At 43.4% G+C, this 16,467-nt stretch overlaps 1 long non-coding RNA gene across 1 annotated transcript; it reads left to right on the top strand.

Moving 5' to 3' along the window:
• Nucleotides 1-11,932: 11,932 nt before the first annotated feature.
• On the top strand, nt 11,933-14,294 carry LOC311255882. The gene is made up of 4 exons (XR_014622402.1): nt 11,933-12,694; nt 13,453-13,543; nt 13,621-13,701; nt 13,866-14,294. It is a non-coding gene; the product is annotated as an uncharacterized lncRNA (long non-coding RNA).
• The last annotated feature ends 2,173 nt before the right edge of the window (nt 14,295-16,467 follow it).

Here is a 16,467-nt window from a genome sequence, read left to right on the forward strand (position 1 = left end):
GCTTAGGGAAGGGTGAGAGAACATGGAGTTGTCAAGAGAGGATTGTGAAGGATGTGCCACTTAGGAGAAGTAGGGATTCTTTTTTTCCTCTTTGCTCTTTTGTCACTGAAAGAAGCCGTAATTGTCCAATTAACCAAACAGGGAGTCCAAAGCAAAGGGAGCGTGTTATGAAGGGTATGAGAGACGGTTGTGACCACTTATGTTTCGCATTATGTGTGTGTGTGTGTGTGTGTCTGTGTATGTGCAGTGTGTGATATGCTTTCTCCATTTGGGAAACAGGGAATTATCTTCAGTTTGCTGAAAAAGCCAATCTGTCTCTGGCCATGGTGCTGAAGTTGCAGTATGCTGCAGGTGCTGCATACAGAAAGGCACGTTCCACTTTTTGTGCATGCCTGCTTGTGCGTGTTTGGTGGAAGTCTGCGTATGTGTGTGTGTGTGTGTGTCGGGGAGCTTACTTGAGTTTTGTGTGATTATGCTGATGGCTCAACTTACTTCTGGTTTTCTTTGTGCTGTGTATCTTTTAGCGCAACGACAGACTCTGGCCTTAGCCGTACGTATTTGAAAGGAGAGCGTTATCTACATGCACTACGTTTACTATAGGGGCTATGATGTATACTGCACCAAGTGTGTGATGGAGATACATTTCAAACAGGAGCAAAATGCTACATTGTACAACAACAGAGTAATTAAGGAAAGAAAACAGGAAAGAGAAGCCTTCCGGTTGATGAGTTTCCTCATGAAAAAAGCCTTTAACACATCACTCGACTGTGCTGCAGTGCAGGAGCTCGACTGACCCAGTATGCTGAGAGAGGGGGAGAGGGGGGAGAGAGGGAGGGTGCAGAAGGAGAGCTAGAGCAAGAGTGTAAGAGAGAGAGGGAGAGAGTGATTCTCAACCCTCTGCTACTTCTGCTGCCGTCTGCGCTGTAAAACTCTGCATTCGTATTGTTTGCCTAGTGAGTTTCAGGTCCCAGGAGATCGTGGCCTTCTCTCCTGTCTAAAAAAAAACACCCACCGAAAAAAAAAAAAGAAAAAAAAAAGCCCTGCAAGTTCGGAAAAAAGTTGCAGTCGTTTGTGCTGCTCAGCAGTGTGCCACAGTCTCAGCTCCAGTATGGAAGAAAGATTAGCAATCTGTGTCATTATCACCGATTTCAGGGAAGGGGAGGGGAGGAGGAGAGGCATGATTTCATAAAATAAAATATGGAGCATGGTGTCCCTGGCTGGTGTTCTGAATAGCCCATTTGCGCCTTTGTTCCGCAGTGTGGGGCCTACTTTGTGCTTTAGGATGGACTCTTCTTCTTCTTCTTTCTGATGTCTGCATTCAAACAGAGTTTGGCCACTTATTATTTTCTCATGTAACCATTACAAATGAGGTGACGTTTGCACAAAGTCAATAATCTGTTACCTCCCCTGATGCCTAGTTTCATGTGATCTCACCTTTTTTTCTCTTCTCTGCACTTCTTTGCCCCTTTTCTTTATCATCACTCCCTCTTTACACTCATCTACAGAAGCCCCAAACGGTCATGGGTGGAACATATTAGCTACATTTTACTTGCTCTCTTGAGATCAGGAGTTTATTCATGTCATTATCACAGCGATAAGGAGATAATGTTCTCGAGGTCTCAAGAAAACAAAAGATCATTCCCTCTTATTCCTTAAAGCTTAATGTCCAGTCGATCAGCAGTGCCTGGTAGCAACTGATTGAAGCTGCAAATGTCAGATCCAGGGGAAAAGTTAATGTGGTATACTCTAATGACTGATTTCTCATGATCAGTTATCTTGTTATCTCGGAAAACAACGTGTTATCTCGTGATAATGACATAAATAACTATATCTCCAGAAAACAAATAAAATTCAACTCACAGGGAAACGGTGGAAATAATACGCTCGACCCGCGACTGTCCAGGGCGTCTGTACTCATCCATTATTATTCTGCCCTCCATTCCAACACCAACACATCCACGTATCTCTTATTTAGCACGCTGACAAAACAGGCAACAGTTGACCTGCTGACCTTGCTGCTAGTCGGTGTGTTGTGCTCAGCTGGGTAATATTCCACTGACACTAGTTTAGTTCAGCCATGTATCCTTCAGCTGACACAGTACAAGTGCTTTTGCAGCTAGTCTCCAGGGATGTTTGTGTGTGTGTGTGTGTGTGTTTTTGTGTCTGCCTGTTTGTTTGTGTGTGTCCGTCCATTTGCCTGTGTGGGTTAGCCAGGTGCATTGCTTTTTAGAGAGCGCTCCATCACATCTACAAGTGACCCGAGAGAACGGGCCAAACTGGTTGAAATAAGAGACGACAGAACAGGCGGATTGTCAGTGTTTCTTTTTTTACATCGGTTTGAGTCTCTGCTGTTCAAAAGGCCACAAAGTGTGATTCTGAAGATCAGCATATTGTAAGCATGATTGCTTCACGAATTTCTAGAGACGGGCTTAAACATTTCCTCCCTTTATTTTCACTTGAAATTAAAACTGTTGAACAGAGATGTTCTCTTCAGGCGACTGAAATTAGCCTGAATTCTTTGAGGTTTTATTTAAAGAAAACGAAGTTGTAGATAAAGGAGGCTGGTGCCTCTTTTGTGACTGCGTGTAGTGCTTTGACATTCAGCTGCTCCACTCAGATCGTGAATAGTTTAGTTGGCCAAGGCCACCTGCTGGTGGCTGGTGTAGCTGATGTGTCTGCTTGTGTAAAGTGTTTAATGCCTCTTACGTAAAAGCAGCCTTCGGGGGGGTTCAGTGCCGCCGCAGATTTAGGAATGTTTGGTCTTCGGAGATTTAGTGAAAGCGAGATCTTAGCTGCCGATGTAAAAATAAAAGCATCAAAGCGTGTGTTAAATTTACGGCAACAAAACCAGCCCTGAATGGTGTAACGCAGACTGCTGTGCCAGCACACTCGACACATTTGAGTGACATTGGAATTGTGAATGAGGAGGAAAGGAAATAAGGAGGAGGCAGAAGTGATGACTGAAGAAGAAACGATAAAGAGAGAAAAAGAGAGGGGAAGCGGGGATGAAGGGAGATTGCCGGGTCTCTCTCATTCTGCTCTCTGTCGGCGCAGACTAGTCGATCTTTGTGCTTCACTCGAGCGGGTTGTGTGTTTGCGGATGGAGCAGAACACACTAATGCTTCCAAAAACGCAGCACAGACTACAGCAAAGTACATTTGCATGTGAGATAAATGATTCATGTTTTTAACAAGGTCAACACGATGCAAAGCTGAATTGTATGAGGTCAAGTGAGGTTCAATGTCAGATCGTACCTTGAGCTTTAAAAATATTGTTTTACACATACATGGCTGTGCATATGAATAAAATATATGAGCATTTGCTCTCTCTCACACACACACACACACACACACACACACAGACACACACGCACATTTATTCTCCACATTAGAAACGGCAGGTTTTGGAGACTGAGTAAAGCTGACTTACATTTTTTTAAAGGATTATATTTGTATTGCTAACAAGTCATATCACATCTCTTATCTTATGTGTATGTGTTTGTGCTGCTGCTCGGTCTGACTGTTTGCTGACGTCCATTAGCCCCGGGCTATAGTAGTAGCCATGAGAGAGGGCAAGTGGAAAAGGAAGACGCGAATGAGAGGAAAGAAGCAGGGAGGAGGGATTTAGGACATATGGCAAATAACGGGGAGGACTGACAAGGTGGCAGTAGAGAGATCAAAAATGATTACTCAGTGATCGATTACTCATTTATGTTTTTTTTTTAGTTTGTATTATTGTTGCGTCAGTGCTTAAAGACCCTAACTTTTTTCTTGTTAAGATCTTTTTCTTGTTTTCCCCGACTAGATAAACAAGCTGTTCTCAGAGGATAATAAGGTCCCCTGAACACTGTTTGAAGCTAGAAAGGTGGCAGGGTCCGCCAAATATAAACAAAGAATAACAGTATGAAATTGTGTTGTCCTTTAAGGTCAGCTTGTTTATTCAGTCATGAAATCAAAGAGGGCTTGTTTACTTAGCTTTTTTGGGCATACGTTAAATTTAATCTCTTCGGATTAAACTACATAGTGCACCTTTAACTGGGGGACGAACATTGTGTCCCTATGTGGAAAGAACAGGCTGATCTGTGGGTGCGTGGTCAAGGTCAGAGTTAGGGTAAGTGTTTGTGTATGTGTGTGTGCATGTGTGTGTGTGTGTGTGTGTGTGTGTGTGTGTGTATGAGTGTGTGTGTGTGCAGGCAGCCTCTGCTTTCTGGTCCCATCAAGACAGAGCACTGGTGTGTCCTCATCCACCGACCTGACGTTGACCAAACATTTCTGCACTGTTAGTGAGTGTAATGATGCATAATGTGTCTCTCCACTGTATGTGTGTATGGCTGCGTGCATGTGTAGAGAGCGTGTAATGATGTGGGTCCGTTGTTGTGCGGCTGAAAGTGCTCGGTAACTGCTAGAACAGCGGAGAGGCGGAGAGATTTGTGGAGATTTTTTGCCTAATGAGCAGGGATCACTTGCATTGTTAGCGTTAGCTCAGCGATACAGGAGTTAGCTTAATTAAGGCCTGACTGCTTTTAGGGGATCAGCACACACCCACACGGACAGAAACACACACACATGCGTACGTTTCTTTATGTGATTAGTATTTTAATAGTCATAAATCCAGGGCTGCCAGAGGACTCTTTTAAAGCAGTTTAGCCAGGCATTTATGAGATGAGGAATTACTTTAAAATGTATTTTAGGGGTTGACAGAAGAGGAAACTCTGTTTAATTAGTCACGTGTTTTACGACTATAATGTGTGACAAAGTCATTTCTACGAATGTTATGTAGCCAGTGACAAGCATCTTCATCATAATAGTTATGGTGATGGTCTTTAAAGGTGCTATGTGTAAGAAATTTAGATTGAAACATTCAAAAATTAGCTAACTTTATCTAACAGATGTGAAGAAATTACAGTGTTGGTGTTCGGTCAAAGACGTCCGTGTGTGGTGTTGAAGAGATATCTACTGAAGTGAGCATGCTAACTAGCTTAATAACCTCTTTCCACCTCCACTGGTCCAAAGCTCCTGTGCTATAGTGGTGTAAACACCAACGCTGGCTCCACGGCTAACTAAGCTAACAGTAGCCAGAGTCATGGATGTATACACGGAATCCAGTTAGCAGCAGTTAGCAATTACTCTGGTGCTGCCCCTATTTGTTGGCAGTATGAATTCAAGGTGGTGAAGTCTTACGTAATACACCTTTAAAGATGGGAAAGGTGATTCTGGAGAAGATGGTTGATTGCGTCTCATCCCTTCACCTCCCCTACCTTTGATTCACTCCTAGCAAACTGTAACATCACTGTGATGTGATGGCTCACCGCTTTGTAGAGGAAAACCTCCGTGTGCTGGCATGTGGTGTTATTCTGTGGTGCTTAATTGCAAATTACACCGCCACCTACTGGTCTGGCATGCATACTAGAGTTTCCAACTGATTTGCGCATAACTTTTTTTGAAACGCAAAGGAAAAACTTTTCCACTTCTGCTTTTATTATGTAAACAGAGCCTAACAAGTCTAGTTTTATCTCGAGAAAAGACATTTATAAGGCACCGATAATGAAAATGATCCCTTTCACTAAATCTTACGTCTCCAAAGAAACCCGTAGATAAGACCATGACTGTGGCCACGCGATCTGTACGTACTTCGCAAATTACAGGCACAAGAGGCAGAAAGTGAAGAAAACTGCAGATGTTTTCATTTTAGCTCCGTAAAAAGGTTATCATCACGTTGGGAAGTGTGAACTTAGGAGGAGTTTCTCCTCGTCACGGCTGAGCCATTGTATCATTTCTGCGGTGGCGGTGGCAAAAACAGCCTCACCAACAGGGGAAAATTGACATTAAGTGCTTAGTTTTTCTTTCTAAAGAGGTTTCACTGATGTCTGTCGGTCTACTAGCTGCCGCTGCGTGTGTGTTTGTTTCTCCGAACAATGTCTAGAGAGTATGTGGGTTGTGGAGAGAATCCATAATGCAGCCCTATAATTCAGGCAGAATGCTGATTCACGGTCACGGGCAGGACGAAGGCAGTATGTTTGCTCTACAGTGGCACGCCGCATGGGCCTGTGGGTGCTGGTTTTGCAAATCAGCATGTGTGTCTCACATGTCTGCTTTGCTTGCGAGCGCACAGCGCACTTCTGTAGATGTTTTCTGTCGGAGCGTACTCCCGCGTTTCCCTCCAGGTTTGAGTGACTGCGCGCGTGTGCAGATGGGCGCGCACGCAACCCGTTCCTCGACGCGTGCGTGTTTTGTGTGTGATCATGCGCGTATAAGCGTTGTCAGGCGGTGAGGGCAGCGCCAGGCAGATCTCGGCTGTGTATGAGCCAAGCTGAGAGCCCTTAAGCAAACACAACTAGACAGAGAAGAACGGAGATACCTGCAGTGTGTGTGTGTGTGTGTGTGTGTGTGTGTGTGTGTGTGTGTGTGTGTGTGTGTGTGTGTGTGTGTGTGTGTGTGTGTGTGTGTGTGTGTGTGTGTGTGTGTGTGTGTGTGTGTGTGTGTGTGTGTGTGTGTGTGTGTGTGTGTGTGAGAGAGAGAGAGAGAGAGAAAGTGCAACGGAGAAGAGAGAGAGAGCCGGATTGTGAGATAGAAAAGCAGAAATGAAAAAAAGCCCCCACCCACTTCCCCGTAAGCTGCTGTCACTCTTCTCTCCGCTATCTCCTCTTCCACCCCGGTCTCTCTTTTTTTTTCTCCCTTCCCTCTCTTCTTCTCTCCATCTTGCCTGGAGAGGAGAGGGCAGGGTGTGATAAGAAACCAGAGGGGTGGAGGAGAAGAGAGACTGATGAGATGGAGTGGCGAGGAGAAGAGAGGAGAGGATGGGGGAGATAAACAGTGTAGACACTAGCAGACGTGAAGTGAAATTATGGACACCTAAAGAGACGCTGAACGGGAGACAGCGAGGTAAAGGGTAGGGACTATTTTTAAATGCCTGATGTATGAGCACGCTTAACTGCCGCGACTGAGTAATTTTCCGGGGCCCCATGAATAATTTGGTTTTCAAGAATGACTGAGCGGCGCAGAGAGGAGCAGAGCAGGTGATGGACAGGCGGGCGAGGAGGATGAACTGTGGAATGTAAAGCTGTAATACTGTACCTTCTATCAGCGCCGACTCAGGCACTAATTTGGACTGGCACTTAAGGCGGGAGCCAGGGCGATTTATCATAATTTTCTCTGGTCATTACACCAAATTGTTTTTTAGTGTTAAAAAAAGACGTCACAGAGGATTTGCGCGGAGCTTCATTTAGCATTTGTTTTTCTCGCGTAAGTGCTCCGAGTGCGAAAACAAGCGGAGGGAGAGAAGTCGTTGGGGAAGTGCGAAGAGACGAGATGCCACGTGTAGCAGATGGAGCCTCGGAGGTAACCCCACCTTTTCCTCAGCCCGGTCCATTGTTTGGTTGCAACTTGCACGCAGCTTAAAAAGATGGTGTCCCTCCTTCTGACCAGAGTCGCTCATTCACTCCCTTCTTCCTCTCCTTCCTCTCCTTCACCTCGCATCCTTATCCATCCCTCCATCTCTCGGAGCAGCAGCAGCAGTTGATGGATCGTTCAGGTCGGGAGGGTTGACAGGCAGGTTGATGTAAGAGACAGAGAGACGGAAAGACACGGCGTGCATGTGTGTGTGTGTGTGAGACGGAAGGAAAGAAAGAGGGTTGGCTACCCTTATCCTCTCCTTCACCCTCTCTCGGTTTTTTTTTTCCTCTCTTTTTCCTCCGTGCCCTCTTCCTTTGCACTTCTAACATCATCTGCTGACACTTTGACCCTATCTATTTTTCCCATCCTTCTCCCTCTTCCTCCAGCCTGTCATGTCACGGTTTTATAGCGCTGTTTGGAAGAGGCAGTAGCCTAGAGGCCAAAGAAGCAGGCCTGCGACCCGGAGATTGCTGACACACATCTATGGCCTTGCAGGGAAAACATGGGAGGGAATGTGAATGAGACACTCAAAATTTACTGCAGATAAATAATAACATTTATAGAAAAGTTTGACATTTTGAGAAATACCATTGTTCACTTTCTTGCAGAGAGTCAGATGAGAGGATTGATACCACTCTTGTGTCTGTACGTGAAATACGAAGCTACAACCAGGAGACGGTTAGCTTAGCTTAAGACTGGGTACAGGGTAAAACATTGACAGGTGGCTCTGTATACAGGTAAACAATCCAATCAAATTAGTTTACAATCTTTCCTCAAGCCCACAAATTAACATGTCATGTTATGATTTTTTTTTTCCTCCTGCTTCCTGCCCTAAAGCGAACCTAAGCTAATCGGTTTCTGCTGGTAGCTTCGTTTTTAACCAAGCATGGTGTAATTCTTCTCATCTGACTCTCGGCAAAGACAAAAATACATGTATTTTCCAAAAGGTCAATCTATTGATAACATTTAGCCACTAAATATCCCATCTCCCCCCTACCATGGCATTCACGTCACAACACCGCTGTTGTTCGAATCATCCGCCACCTCAAGTGGTTGCCTGTTTGTTGCATTAGCTTACATTGCTAACACTAGCTAGCATACGTTAACGTTTCTCACACTAGCTAATGTCAACATTGCTAACGCTAGCTGTAGCTACAGTATGCACAGTATGAAGCACAGATACCACGTTTTACCAACGGTGTTATTCTTCTGGCTCAGAACTTTGGAACAGAAGTTATACAGAGATAAACAAAACAATCGTTTGGGCTTGACAATTTTTTGAAAATCATTAAATCCCAATCATAAAAATGTTTTAAAGGAAAATAAATACTTTTATTCTGCATCAATTTTCAAGCTCTGTAGATGTATTTTTTTCAAAAGATTTTATATACATACAAATGTTGTCAGCATTACCTGTAAAGTGTTTTCATGAAGGAAAAAAAAACATTCTTAAGAGACTGTATTTATAGATAGCTCTCTACATTGACTAATCTCTGTTCAAAAATAGAATTGATCCCATTTGCTCTTATGGTCCGTGTAGGTGGGAGATACTGTATCATCTTTATATATATATATATATATATATATATATATATATATTTACCATTAATAACATGCAGTGCCCTTTTCCTTACTGTAACGTGTGAGGGTTCCTCTTGATAAAAACACACAGCAGGACGGTGATGGGTAACTTCCTGAGCAGTGTTTTACTGTTCAGCTTCACAACCACCACACATGCCACTAGACTCACCAATCAGGAGCTAGCAGGACTTGGACTGAGGTAAATGTAAGAAAATCGAGATTAAGACTCAACAGGTTATTGTAACTGCTTGTAAATATGAAAATGTAAATAGTTAAACATGTAAATAATAATTGTGTAAACATAGATATGTAAATAGTTAGCTGTGTCCAGATTGAACTGAAACCTATGAATCAACTGAACTTATTATATATATGAATTAACTTTACTTCTGAACCTTAAACTATTGCACCTGTCTCCACATTCATTTAAAAGCTAGTTAGCTAATCACACAGGAGTTCCACACCTTAAATAAATGTATTCCACCTTTAATTTAATCCTAAAGCTCCCCGCGTTACACAATTAACCCTTTGACACATATAATCTCATGCATGAGATGTACAGTGCAGTGGTCTCACATGTGCACAATCGCTCACACAGTAAGTAAGGAGGAGAAAATGATTGATTACCTCCAGGGATACTCGATACAAACCTGTGTTGTTGTGCCTGAAACATAAAATAGATCTTTACCTTCACAGAGCAGCATCTAAACATCTATATCCAAGGTTTTCTCTTTCTTCATATCCAACATATCCAAGCTCATGCTATCACAGAAGCAAAACGGTCCACAGCATTTACATATCGATCATCTTGGGGTAGTGGGGAGAGGGCGAACAAACACCCTCCGTTCACTCCATGTTTTTTCCTGCATTTTGCACAGTTAATTGGATGAATAAACACTTGAGCACGCATGAGTAAACAAAGCCAGGGTCTTTAAGAGGTTGGAGAGGACTGACACTGAGGTTGTGACCAGAAGCTGTGGCAGGCAGAGGGAACTAACGTATAAAATGAAATGTATCAAATGTAAACGCTATACAAAATGACAGAGTTACAATCAGGGAGAGCAGCGAGTCTCTCATAATTCATATGTATCTCAATAAATCCAAATTTGTAATAAGCACATGCAGAGGTGCATTAACATGTTTTATTTTTTTCTCAGTTCCCATTTCCTCCCGTGAGCCTGATTGCTGGCATGTACACGTATGTGAGTTGATTTTCTATCCAGTATCTGGGAGAGTACGTGTGGAGGTGGTAAGTCCAAACTGCCTGTGAGTCACTCAGTCATGAAAAGGCTCATATCCTCCTGCTGTGATTGGATGTGGCCGTTTCTCAGGTTTTGAGCAAACGACTGATTTGGGACCTCCGTTTCCAACTTCTGCTCCTCTCATCAGTACGACACCGTAAACACCAGCGAGCTTAATTCGTGCCCGTGTTCTCGGAGGCTCTGTTTTTTGTTTCTAAATCGTCCCCAGCGAGAAAACATCAAAGTCGCCGACAGCGGCTTTTTATACTCCAGCATTATCTTGGATTCAAACACTGCTCCGTTAGTTTCGCCTCATTCTCAGGTCTCATCTCTGGCCTCATGTCGCGTCTTCTAGTTTTCTGAGTAATCTAAACGTGAACGGCGGTGACGGCATTATTCTGATGATTGGATCAAATATGTTTCATTTCATTTTCTGACAGTCGGCTCAAGTAAAAACAAACGGGAAAGTCGCTGTAATGTGAGAGTAAGATGAAGAATTCTCTCTCGTAGCGACTCGTGCATGTTGTGAGTCTCAGATTAGATTGGTCTGGTGGGACCTGATTGAACCACTCCCCTGGATTGAACTAGACATCAGTAAAGCCTGACATGGCAGAGGGCTACTGCTGAGCTCGCACTGCTTTATTTATCACCCGGAAGAGAGTGCTGTTTGTGTGTATGCACCGTATGTGTTCACATATTTGGGCCACTCAGGCGTGTGTGCATTTGAGTGTGTGTTTTCTATATGTGTGTGTGTGTGTGTGGGAATCAAAGAGAAACGGGGTGGGTCCCGAACACACACACACGCTTTACGTTGGGGACTCTGGACTCGGTCCAAGTTCTGTGTTTCCTCCTTCTCTTTTTATACATTATATTTATACCACAAGGACAGCGATGAAGTCAGGGACGGAATTTCGATGAAGTGTGTGTTTATTTGCCTTTTTGTGTTCGAGTGTGTGTGTGTGTGTGTGCGTGTGTGCGTGTGTGTGTAAGTATTTATAACACAAGGACAGTGATGCAGAGAGGAGCTGCATACTGATTAAGTGGAGTCGAAGAGAGGGCCTCTGTGTTGGCAGGCAGAGCCACACAGCAACAACAAGTCATTCACCTAATTTAGGACACGCAAACACACACACACACACACACACACACACACACAGATATGTTTCACTCCGAAATCATTCTGATGACTCTGCGCCACGAGGTGTTTTGAAAAGAGCATGTTTTTTTGTGTGTTCAGCCACAGTACGCTGTTTAACTTTCACCGGGGACCGATAGGCTTTTCTAATTATCGTTACAGTCATAGAAATAGAGATATGCCATAACTCTCCACGGCCTCTGAATCAGCAGAGAGGTCATTAGAGATGGAGGGAGGACGGAGGAGAAAAGAGCCGAAGGAAGAGAGTATAATGGATAGAGGGAGCGCAGAGAGAGACAGAGACAAAGAGAGTGAGAGGGAGGATGGAGAAGATCAATACGGTCTGTACTTTGAGAGCTGAGAATCGGCATATCATGGAACGGCGCGAGGGAGGAGAGTAGGTGTGGAAGAACGGAAAAAAGTACACACCGGCAAGTTTCCGCGTTTCGCTTCCTTGTGTTCGGGGAGGGAACGAGGTATAAAGAGCAGAGGGGGGGGTTGGGGGCGTCTCTTGATGACATGTTCAGCGATGGTATGCAACAATGGCGTTTTACGGTAGAGATACAGGCAGATACGGCAGGGAGGGAGGCTGAGAACGAAAAGAGAAAAGAGAGTCACGCTGCTGGAGGAGTGAGAGTGACAGACCGAAGGGGGATTTGCAGTCTCGCTCAGAGATAAGCACACTGTTTTCTTTCTATCCTGCTAACCCTCACACTCACAGCGGCGCCATGTGCAAGCGTGCACGCACACACACACACGCGCGCACGAATGCACACAAACGCACACGAACACATAACCAACACTATTCTGTTGCAGCAAGCTCTTGGCACCTGACAAAAGTTCACCCCGCTCAGAGTTGCCATGGCAACGAGGAGATTCGTTGTTGCTACCCATACAGCCCGACTCCCAGTCTGACGAGAGAGAGGCGAGAGGACGGGTGGAGGGGGGGATAAAGCAGCTAATTGAACTTTAAAGCAGGATTATGTAACTATTTCCCCCCTAAAATAACAGCTTCACAATCATTTTAGTGGCACGCTGTCTTGTAATAGGGAGAATGGTGCTTCTCCTGTTCTCACTCAGTGCACCGGCTCGCCTGTTTTAGGCACTCCGCAACTTGGGTCGAGCAGGTCGGTTCCTGCAAGAAGTGCACACCGCTTTACGGCACTACGTCACACACCAGCAACGGGCCCTCAGCAGAAAGAGAAGAGACCAAAGAGGACGTCGAAGGAGGACGTTAAGAAGACGAAAAGGAGAGAGTGACGGAGCAAGAGGCCGGACCAGAGTAAATCTCGGACTGGTTTTTACCAGTGAGAGCTTTGTGAAAAGAAGAAGAGGCTGTTCGTCAGGTGAGTAATACACACACTGTACATGTATTATTAATTGTATCAGATATTCTGTCAATGCAATTTGTAAATTGTGATTTTGTTGTTCTGTTGTGTACATGCAACATCTATTGAGTGTCTGTCCGTCCTGGGAGAGGGATCCCTCCTCTGTGGCTCTTCCTGAGGATTCTTCCATTTTTTTTTTTTTTTTTCCACAATATGGCAAGTTTTTCCTCATTGAATCGAGGGTCTAAGGACAGAGGATGTCGTTCACTCTACAGTTTGTAAAGCCCACTGAGGCAATGTCATTGTGATTTTGGGCTATATAAACAAAATTGATTTGATCCAATTAATATTAGCTGGCCTGCTAATTCATATGTCTTGTGTGGTGAGATCTCTTGCTGCTTGTCTTAGTGAGCAAAGTTGTGGAATCATTGTTCCCCAAGTTCAGCCCATGTCAACAGAGTTTTAGCCGCTAGCATATTGCAGCCAGTTGATAGCAGCATAATGTCACTGGTTCAGTGAGGTTAGCTTACTATTTTTCTGAGTTTTTTTTTTTTTTGCTGTTCCGTTTATTTATCGAAGTTGTGGACTCAACAAAGGCCAACAAAGGTTTAGCCAGTAGCATGTTACAGCCAGCTGTTAGCAGCATAACATGTTACCTTAGGTTAGCATGCTACTTTTTGAGTTTTGTGCAGAACTTGTGCAAACTTCGACTTTCTGTAGCTAGTAGCTATTTAACTGTAGGTATGAGCACGCTGACTTTGCCTTTTTAATTACAGCTATCAAAGGAGGCGAGTTAATCTACTCCCAGCAAGGTACACGTGCAACCACCACCGCCACCTAGCTTTACGGAAGAGGCGACCGTGAAAGGTACTGTTTCCTGGAGTAGCATTTCCAAACTGGTCTTTCCTGACATTGTGAGTTGTTAATATTGTATTTGTCGTTAGAGGAGAGGGGGTGAGGAGTCTGCTGTCCAAGGTCTACCCATCGCACAAAGAAGCAGAACAGGTCGATGTGTTGGAATCCAGGTGCGTTTGCTTTAAATCTTTGACCAAGACACATTGTTTTATAGACGGAATGAACTTAATTGAATTTCTTTGTAAAAGTATTAATAAAACACTTACACACTTCTTCTTGAGTGAATTCATCAATTTAAATGTCTTGTTTTATTTGTTTTCTACTCTGGTTGCAGAATGCAGTCCCTGAATATGGCTGGTGAGGAGCAGCATGTTAGGAATCATACTTCACGCAAAAGGGGCGGCCCCAATTAAAGTTCAACTGATCATGCCTTCACAGCATACAGTATACATGTTTGTAAAATAAATAAATAAATAAATAAATAAAGATGAAAATCAACAGACGTAAAAATAAATGTTTTATTCTGTGAATTCCAAAAAAGAAAGCTGTAACTCAACATCTGTTGACATTGCACATATAATTAGAAAAGCAGGCTGTAAAGGGATACAGTACTGTATTTGTGAATGGTACATGTTCATCTAGAGCTGTAAAAGTGTATGTTTGCTTTTTGTGAAACACCAGGCCTGGGAGTCTTGTCATGACCTGTTCAAAAAGCTAAATGCGGTTGGTAGATGATTTTATGAAGGAATCGTGACTAATAATAAACAAGCTGCATTTCAGCTGTTCTTGTCTTCTGCAGCTCCTGCAGCCTCCTTTGGTCTTCAGGGTCAATCTCATCCCTGACACTCACACCTCTGCCTCTCACTGTCCGTCCGCCTCCTCCCCCTCTTCCTCTTCCTCTCCTCTGACCTAAGGTTGCCAGATCCATGGTTTTTCTCACAGTATTGGGCAACTTTTAACTATATCCACAGGGTGACTTTTATTTTTTATTTTTTTGTCTGCTGGTTAGACAGACCTATTTTTTGCAAGCAAATGGGACACATATGCACACACAGCACACAAACACACACACACACAACACAACGTACCTATGCCTTCTTTTTACTCTAAGGCTCTGAGCCTTATACCAGTCGAGTCATTTCTGAAATTAATAAACTGAGCATATTTTATTTGCTGATGTACTGCAAAATTATAGTGGATGAAAAAGTAAGACGTAAGATGACTCTTTTGACATCAAGATAACTTCAAGACAGTAGACCTCAGGTGTGTACCAAGAATAAAGTTAAAGACGATGAATAATTTGGAACAGTGATTTCCAAAAAGGGGGGGTACCTCCTTTGATGTCGGGGGGTATGTGAGAGATTTTAAGTGAAGATTGTGAAATTGCGAAAGTGATCAAAAAAATGAATTGGTTAAGTAATTGAGATAATTGACTAAAATAATGGATGAAATGTTAAATAGATAGTGAAAAGTTGGAACATCCAGATTTTGCCGCTGTGGTTTTAATCAAACTGAAAAAAATAACATTTCAATTGTATGAACATATTGCTACACCCACTATCACGTCCACTCATAAGATCCAGTTTGACATCAATTCAAATGAACACAACTGGAACTTAAATGTCGGTGTTGATGAAGTGGTACCTGAGTTCTTCGGACTCGGCTGTGGGGGCGCATCTTTAAAAAAAACCACTGATCTAAAACATCAATGTGAAAGTCTTTCATAGTATGCAAACATTGTAATCTGGGGAACAAAAATACAGATACATAAAGCAGAAAGATTGTGGCTCAGAAACTTGTCAGAAAGGTTCCCCTGGTCTCTGGAAGTTCAGTTTTTCTGTTATCTTCTCGTCTTTGACTTTGCCTGACACACGATGAAGGTATATACTGTAGTTCCTGTGTAAATGTTCTGCAACGGCAAAATGTACAGTAACAATGCAACACAAGTGAAAAATACTAATAAAGATCCCACATATGTGGTAATACAAGCATACATTTCAACACACAAGCCACAGACAGTCAGAACAAGCTTTATTGAACCTCTTTCCAGGCAGGCTGAAGGACAGGATCAGCTGCACAACAGCACCTCTGGAGGGAACACTTCAGCAGGGCAGATGTTTGCCAGAGCAGGAGCTGAACCCAGGTTCATCTGGTGGCTGCCAACCAGCTAAATGCACGTACTCCCATCATCATGAATATTGTAAAACCATTATTGCCCCATCAGTTATGGCTCATGTTATCTTCCACATCTTTTGCCAACAAAAGGTCAGTTACCTTTACTGGAAATCTCTCCGTCCGTCATATCTCCAGATCAAGGAAATATTGTTGTGGATACGCCATCATTTCATTGGTGATACAGGGGAAGAAAATGTGAATATACTAATAATGAATTAATTACAGCATCTATGGATGACTGAGTTTTGTTTGTGCAGTGTTTATCCTTTAATGGCAGGACTATTTTGCTATCGTCAGCACATTCAATTTAAGATAATTAGCTGTCAGATTACATTAGCTTTCAAATCTGCTATGCGATCTGATAGAACGGCAGGGATGAAGCAGGGAGTCATCCAAGAACCAGAAAATCATTCATGTGTACATGCACACAAAGAGAGACACGTGCACGAACACACACACTTTCCTCTTTTGCTCAGCACACAGACATGAAATAATGAAATATTGATACTCCACGGACTGAGCAGCTTGGCAGCAGTAGTAAATTTGAGACCTCAACATTTGAAAGGAGAGGGAGAAGTTTTCCTTTGTTTCAGACTTTTCCTGCTCACTGTGTTAATATTCTCCAACTCCACTGACCTCCGGGCCTTCTGGAGTTCACAAGGTCACTGTCAGGTTTCACAACATGGCTGATAAGACAGTTTGGTGGAGATATAGTGTCAATATCGTCACACTTTCACCTCCTTTTGACAGATAAAAGCAAC

Source organism: Pagrus pagrus (genome assembly GCF_965226575.1).
Source record: "Pagrus pagrus genome assembly, chromosome: 4".
In the NCBI taxonomy this organism is placed as follows: domain Eukaryota; kingdom Metazoa; phylum Chordata; class Actinopteri; order Spariformes; family Sparidae; genus Pagrus; species Pagrus pagrus.